At 36.6% G+C, this 6,993-nt stretch overlaps 1 long non-coding RNA gene across 1 annotated transcript; it reads left to right on the top strand.

The window, feature by feature from the left end:
- Window positions 1-4,534: 4,534 nt before the first annotated feature.
- LOC131255688 (uncharacterized) lies at window positions 4,535-4,997 on the top strand. Its single transcript, XR_009176248.1, has 3 exons — window positions 4,535-4,625; window positions 4,724-4,861; window positions 4,943-4,997. It is a non-coding gene; the product is annotated as an uncharacterized LOC131255688 (long non-coding RNA).
- The last annotated feature ends 1,996 nt before the right edge of the window (window positions 4,998-6,993 follow it).

The following is a 6,993-nucleotide window of genomic DNA, read 5'->3' as shown; positions in this document are numbered from 1 at the left end:
TTTTTCTCATGCCTGCATTAAGAGTAATAATAGCATACTAAGAGAATGCCACCTCTGCATTCTCATTTTTCTCAGCCCCGCAACCCAAAAGAAATTTGCAACTGCAACTTAGCAACATATCAGTTGTTTGGAAGTGTACCTGAAAATGTTAACAAAAGTTGGGTTGCATGGGGAATCTTTGTTGTGCAAAGAATTTGAATTGCCTTGCTTTTCTGGTTAGCAAGTTAGTTCAAGGATCAGTCTTCATGCTTTGTTTGGAAGCTCAGAGTCGATTTTTGGATTGGGAGGAGGTGTACTCTCGGGAAGCAGACACAATGCTCAGCTGAGAAGGAAGTTAATTGTCAGTATTGCTTTGGGGATGTGTCTCTGAGTCAATGCAAGCTGCTTATCATGCAGCATTGTTTTTTTTTTTATTTTGCAGATCTTTTTTGTTGGGGTATATGATACGTGAAGCTCCTTTTAGGGCTTGAACCGAAAATTGAAGCATATCCAAGATGAAGATGCAATTGGACTACACCAAAGGAAACTGTATGAATGTAACGCCTATGGCTGAAAATTGTTAAGTGGCTAAAGAAGTCTTGGATCGAGCCGATATTTGCGTTTTCCCTTCATCCATGTCCATGTGACCATATGAACAGTTGGATGCAATTGTCCTCGCTGTTTCCTGTGGTGTGGTCCAGTTAAGCCTTTGATATGCTTCAATTTTTCGCTCATGCCCTGAAATGAGCTGGAAAAATGGATGGACAGTGTAGATAAGACATACATCCATAGTGGGCCCCACATAGTTTATATCCATATGTTTTTTGAGGTCATTTTAAAACATGGGATGAAAAATGAGGTAGATCCAAAGCTCAAGTGGGCCACGCAGGAGAGAGTAGTTAAGATAAAAAAAAATAAAATTAGCCACATACAAAAAACAGCACGAAAAACAACAAAACTTATCTTAGGTCAATTCTAACCCACTCCCGCCAGACAGTCCCAATTACCATACATGTTTTTCATGTGTACAGTGATGAGGGAACTGCATATTGCTTCAATCATTCACTCACCATAATAGAATTCCTCAAGGACTCCAACATATCTAATGTAAACAGGAATTATATGATCCTCTGCCAGGAATTATATGATCCTAGCCATATGCATTGACAAATCCACCCTACAATCCCCAAATTCCTATTTTTTCCTTTCGCAGCTGTGATCCTTTTTTCCCCTACTTCAATTCAGGAACTTATTCATTCCATGCCTTGCAGTGGTTTCTACGCATGTAACTCATTACTTGGATGTAGGAGCAGGAGAGGGTAAAATATCCATGTGCAGAAATATTTCAAAGGATTTGATGCATCTCAGGTACGATCTTTATACTCCATTTGGCTGATTAATTTGAGTTTCTGTAAAACGTAAAAAGAAAGAGCATTAGTCATACAAATTCTTTAGTCTTGCAGAACTAATTAGGAGTCGAGCTTTGTTAAACATGATGTTAGTTATCATGCCAAGATGCCTGTTTCGAGAGTTGACAGTGAGCAGCTTGAGTGTTCTCAGCAGCCATTACTTGACAACAACTTCGGAACTGTTTTCTCAGCTTTGCCTCCTAGCTTCATTGAACTATTGACTGGCCGTTTGACTGAACATGAGAACAATGGTAAGATATGCAAACTATATTTACTAGTTTCTTTAGTATGACCTTCTCTCTATTTGTGTAGTTTTAAAATTTTGAACTTTTTTGGTTGCAGAGATGCATATCCGATTCTTCTTTTCATGGTATGTGAATTTCTTTCATTACTAGTTCTCTGCTTCTAATCTGAAGGTTGTGCCTAGATCGACCTGATTCTTTGTACAGGGCATCAAGATGGTGGGATCCTTCTATTGGATGGATTGGCTCATACATATGTGCCATGCTGTCACATGTTCTGGTGTGAGCATGAGTTGACTGTGCTCGTCTGTGGGCTTAGTAAAGCTCTTCCTCACTATTTGCTTCGAAAAAGGAAAAAAGAAAAAGCAAAAAAAAAAAAAAGAACAAAAAAACGAGCTCTTCCCCATAATATATATATGGGCTTCATTAATCAACACCCAGTAAGTAGTATGGAAGTCACTGTCCTCCTATGTTGTAATTAGTCTTCAGTGAGATCTAGACTCTTCATTTAGTTAGTCCAATTGTTATGGATCAAGAGTTAAACATGGATTAGACGAACGACCCAATATTCTTCTTATTGGTCAGCAGTCTGTTCTTACTCCTTTTTATGATGCTACTTCTGTTCAATTCTTACCAGATTTTATGACTAGAGTAGATATGGTCATTGATGAATTGGGAGGTGATATGACAATCTAATCATCTCCAAATCACACATAGGTTAGCATGCTTCATACTTGTACAGTTTTTTTTTTTTTTAGTACGGAAATTGAAAGCTGTACATGGTGGACTGTTAAGTTGTACAGTGGAGAATATACAACCATTTTAGACTGCCGAAATTTCGGTGTCCATAACTTCTTGGAAAACTACTGTTTTGTACTTATGATTTACTTTCAAGTTGATGTTATGCGTTGTGAAACTAATTATATTGATGTAGCTTATACCCATTATATCTCACGCAAAACACAAATATCAGCTTGATCCAAAAGTACTTTTGTTCTGTGGATTGACTACACTTATGTTCTGCTTTTTGTTTTCAGGCTTGGTCACCATTTGTTGTTGGCTTGGAAAATGCTTATTCTGATAAGGTTGCAGCTTCCAGAAATTACACAGATTTTAAGCTCTGGTAGCTGATCTTCTGTAGCCTTCATTGTCAAAAGATTCATTCAAGTCACATGTTCTGTGGAAGAATATGGTCAGGCATATCATCATGTGATTTTTTCTATTTTTCCGTTTTCCCTTTTAATTTTTTAAAAAAGAAGAACACTGCATATACTCATTGACAACGTCATCTCTTGCCTAAGTCCTATAATTGCTCTTTGGACCAGCTTCTGTTGAGAAGCAAAGGATAGCTGAGGAGGTTGCATCATTGCTAAAACTGAGTGATGATATTGACACCATCCCCTCTGAAAGGTCAGTTAAGAATTTTCATTTTTTTAAAAAAAATTGCACTATAGTCAAAATTATAGTTGGATTTGTTTATGTGAGCTTATTTCTTAAAAGATGCGTGCATGCAGTTATTTAGGAAGAAAAGAAATTTTGAAAAAAAAATGAAAAGAATTTGAGAAGACAGTACAAAACTTACAAAACATCAAGAGCTTGCATGAGTCCTATCATCTTCCTAGTAAGCCTATTTCCCTGAAGAGACCTAATAATAGAAAGTTTTTTTTCATTAGGGTCAGCACACCATTATCAAGAAAAACAAACCTAATTAAATGCAACAAGAATGGATGACAACTGGAGCAAAAAATAAAAGAAAAAAAGTTGCAGATTGTCAGCTGTAATAGAGATTCAGTGGAGTATACTACAGCAAGCAGTTTAACTAGAAGAGTTCGAAAATATCAGTAGCTGAATGATTCTAGTTGGTTGATTAGTAGATGAAACGAATAGTTATTTGTAGATGAAAAGAGATACAGCAGAGCTTTTGAGAGATGGAAACATACAATGTAGCTACTTGCAGGAAACCAATGTTGTAAGGAATCTCTCCAGTGATTTGATTGTATGAAATATCCCTTGAAACTGAGCAGTTCATCTTTCCTTCCTTTTCCCCTTGTAGCCTTTTTTTTTTAACTGATCTATTATGCTAGATTAGGAACAATTTGAACTTGGTTTTAACAGATTCAGGATGCTTGATTAGGAGTAGCAACTTAGCTCATTTTTTAAACCAGATCTAGGATGCAAGTTTAGGCTGATCTGATCTTGGTTTTTAACAGGTCTAGGATGCCAGGTTAAGAGCAATCTGTTCTTTGTTGTTTTTCAATATTTTACTATTTCTTTTATTTATCTTTTCCAGAAATATGAACATAGTACGAAGTTTTTTCTTTTTTTTTTTTTTGAAAAGGAACATGATATGAATATCAGTTCATGGAACGTGCCATGATACACGTGAACCCACTAATGCATCGTTTCCTTTTATTTTTATTTTTTTAGAGAGAGAGAGAGAGAGAGGAATATGTGTAATTTTCTACATTTTATTTTCAGTTGAAACCCGTAAATACTATTTTATCAAGAAGAAAACAGGAAAAAAGATTAAAATTACAGCACAAAGGTCCCTACTCTGCAAACATGAAATTGAGTGTCTTGATTACTTCAGAAAGATCAGGCATACCTGAAGATTGCATATGCATCACCCACTAGATATAAATAAAACAGTAGAATTCATGTAGTGCAGTTTGCAAAAGGCGTAGAAAGAAAGGGGAAAAGGAAGGAAAGATGAACTGCTCAGTTGAAGATTCGAAATAACCTGATCAGTCTCAAAAAACCTTGAAATGAATTAAACAAACAGAAGACTATCCAATTAAAAGCGTGAAAATATTTAAAGAATCCATAAACAAATTCAAATTCAAATTTAAATATAGTCTAAATTTTTATAAAGCTAAATGCAGAACTTTAGTTGACTGTGTATGATGTAGCTTATACCCATTATATCTCACAGTTACAACAAAGTGGGTTGCTTAAAGGGGATGATCACACGGATCACTTTTTCTGAATCCTCATGGTAAACTTTTTCTGTGGTTTTTATTATGTTTCCATGAGAATCCTCCAGACCCTCACAGTGGTTAAGAGTTTTCCTTCTCTTTCTACCTATAATTTCAGGAAATTTCTGTAGCAAATTGTTTGGCCACTGACATGATTAATCCAAGCTCATTGTCCCTACAAACGCCACAACAAGTCCAGCATCTCTCATTTGCTGTTATTGATATGTATGCAAAGCTTGTGGTTTTAGTTATTAAGGTAGCGATCTTTTCTTCTTTTTTTTCTGACTGAGCTTCATGCAATGAATGGAAACTAAATTGATGAATGTTTCCATCACAGTTTGGGTATCTATGAACAGTATCAGGAGCAATGGGATGATCTGTTGCAACCCCATGTCTGAGTTCTCTCTTTCCCTGAGGAAATACCAAGTTCATCATTCTTCTCTTCCCTCAAGTGATCATAATAACCATGCTCTTGTCCTGAGAATCCTAAACCATGATGGGATTAGTTCACTCTAACATGAAAAGTCCCATTTTGTTAAAAATTTGCTATTCGTAAAAACAGTACAATGGGACAGTCACACTCTAAAATCCAAAAGCATTGTTATTTGCAAGTCATAATTCTTTGGATGCTTTTGGGAAAGCACTCCACGAGTCTGTATTGGATGCTTTTGGGAAAGCAGGGCAGAGTGAAGAAATTGAGCAGCTATTTGAAGAGAAAATGGGTATGATTGCCAACTCACTACCTGTAGCTCCTCAAGCTGAACAGGTAGTAGCTTAATCTATTTTTGCTAGACCCAGTATCACAACACATTGTCCTTCATGTTTTTGAGTCGAGTGATGAAAATGGCTGGTTCATTGTATCTTGGATGTTCAGTTGACATCAGTCTAAATGGGCGTCCATTGCCAATTAAATTATTAAATGTTGTAAGGGGGTCATTGTTGGGAGTATGGGTTCTCGTCTTAGGTGATGGGTTGTTATATTAAACGTAAGGCGTGTTTGGATGCAAGGCATGCTCAGTTGAATTGAACTAAAGGAAACAAAGAAAAATGGAAAAAAACAATCTTGAATCAGGTATCATTATTCTAATTTGAATGAGGTTGGCATTGCATATCATGTATTTTAATTCAGACTCAAAATCATCTGAATTTGCAGTTTCGGCCTTTTCCCCTCTAGCAGCGTGCTTGTTACTGGTTTTTTGTCAAAGTGAATGCTTTTTTGAATTTGATTGAAATTAAGGGCCTGCTTCCCACCTAAATGAAACGAAATGACAATTTTGACTACTACCCATTTAGCATATTCATCTTCTTTTTCTTTTTTCTTTTTGCATGCTCTAGGCGGCAGTAGAGATCAGCTGTGAGCCATCTGTCAGGATTTTTTTTTGTTTTCTTAACATAGAAATCGATTGAATTCTTATATGAATTGTATTGGCAGGGTGTTAAAAGAGCTGATCTCACAGAGGATGAGACTGCCTTGCTTGAACAAGCCCTAGCAATGTCAATGGATGATCCTATATCTAGTCAATCTGGTGATGTGTTTGTGGGAGATACAGATATGTCAGAGCCAGAATGACATGAGCAAGGTGCTTGGAGACCAATCTTTCTTGTCATCTATTCTTGCTTCGCTTCCTGGAGTTAACCCTAATGATCCTTCAGTTAAGGATTTGTTGGCATCTCTCCAAGGTCAAACAGAGCAAAAGAAAGATGAAGATAAGCCACCAAGCAAGGGTGAAAAGTGATGGTGCTCTATAAGCTGTCCATGCCTCCACATGCTCTCCAAAGGTCAGGTTTGTGATATACATACAGAAGGCTCCTAGGAAAGTTTGTGAGAAGTAGACGTCTCTTTTCAACCATGAATGAATTTGATTTAAACAGTTTCAATGTTTCCAAATTATGATGACTTGATGTGAAGCTCACTGATATGCAAGCTGTTCTTGTTTGGGACTTTGATGGTGGCAGCAGCAGCAGCAGTTAGGGAGGTTATTTGTGCATTCAATTAGAGGCCTTGGTAAATTCCTCCTAGTTTGAATTAATCAAACAACCACCTATTGTAGGTTATTTATTTCCAAAGCATTGGTTTAAAATGGATGCATGCCTGTCATCGAATTCTTTGACACGGACCTTGCAAACACGCCATCAAATTCTGAGGTTTTGCACAGTGAATTTGAACATTAATCTAGCTTGAACAGTGAATTTGAATAGTGATTGGCATTGGTATCATCATATCATGATCCTGGTATGAGCACTGCATGAATAATGTTGTGTTCAGTTCATTGCTATCTGAATCTGGGTTCTGTTTTTCATGAAACCAAAAATGGCAAAAAACAAAAAAGAAAAGAAAAGAAAAAGACATGGCACCAATCTCTTCATCAGTGTTTGTAATCTGTCATA

The sequence above is a fragment of the Magnolia sinica genome, chromosome 9 (genome assembly GCF_029962835.1).
Source record: "Magnolia sinica isolate HGM2019 chromosome 9, MsV1, whole genome shotgun sequence".
Taxonomy (NCBI): domain Eukaryota; kingdom Viridiplantae; phylum Streptophyta; class Magnoliopsida; order Magnoliales; family Magnoliaceae; genus Magnolia; species Magnolia sinica.
Note: the sequence above shows the minus strand (reverse complement) of the source record. Positions and strands in the feature narration are given on the sequence as shown.